Source organism: Branchiostoma belcheri, unplaced genomic scaffold, assembly GCF_001625305.1.
Source record: "Branchiostoma belcheri isolate BF01 breed outbred unplaced genomic scaffold, Haploidv18h27 scaffold246, whole genome shotgun sequence".
Taxonomy (NCBI): Eukaryota; Metazoa; Chordata; class Leptocardii; order Amphioxiformes; family Branchiostomatidae; genus Branchiostoma; species Branchiostoma belcheri.
In genome coordinates, this window is record NW_017803850.1 from 2,547 (window position 1) to 3,591 (window position 1,045).

At 37.9% G+C, this 1,045-nt stretch overlaps 1 long non-coding RNA gene across 1 annotated transcript in view; it reads left to right on the top strand.

Annotated features, from left to right (window-relative positions):
* The window catches only part of LOC109471301, a 2,496-nt gene that overhangs the window by 852 nt on the left and 599 nt on the right, over positions 1 to 1,045 (top strand). The gene's annotated exons all lie outside the window — the stretch shown is intronic.

Here is a 1,045-nt window from a genome sequence, read left to right on the forward strand (position 1 = left end):
GCATGCGCAGACATCTATAAGTGTTTTGGAAATAAACTAGTTGTTTGTCCCACTGTTGTAATTTGGCACTAAGAGCAAGAGGATGTTTGATGCCGGGAGAAATAAAAGGAAATATGAGGAATGTCATGATTGTTTGTGCCTTTATTTATACTCGATACATATCTACAGATAGATTACCCCATTCGGCCATCTTAAACCGCTTTTCATGCGGATCGTCAGGTGGTCAACAAATTATAATAATATATCTTTGATGAGAGTCTGAAACGAAATAAAGAATTTAAATCCCGTTAGGAGAATGGACAGAAAATCGATTTTATCATGTACTGTACATGTTTAGAATTTGGTGTTTAAATCCTGGCATCATGTACATGTACAACTACATAGTGTATACAGTGCTACATACCTGCCACATATAACTCTTACTGTGTCATGGACGTCTTCTTGTATGTCGAAATATTGCTGGAAAACACTGTTAAGTGGACGTACATGAACGTGGTGTTGGATTCTGCCCAAACCATTGGTTCTCCAATGGGGACCATAATGTACAATACTGCTTTATCAATGTACCGGAAAATGTAAACGAAAAATGTAACGGAAACGAAAGCTCATTCCCCGCCCGCATATGTACGTACATTTAAGTAGGTCAATTGTAAAAGTCAAAGACGCTTCAAGCATTTAATTTGAGACAGGTTAATTTCATGTCATGTCCGGTCGATGATTACTGTCCAAATCGCTCCACATTTGTCATTCTGGCTACAGGCGGCTTTTTCTCAGAAATAGAACACTGAACATGGAGGTACCCACAGAAGAAGGTTGACTATTAGATATAGGGAGAAACATACAATTTCAAGGGTACCAAAAGTGGTGTGTTTCATGATGAAATCGTGCATTTATAGTATATGTAAGGGAGCACATAGGAAGCACACAAACGTTGAAAAGTAACGAAAAAGAAAGCTCCTCCCCACATGTGTACGTTGTACTACATATAAAAGTAGGTCAACGATACCAGCATAATGTGTAAAAACTCCAGACTTTTAATTTAAAC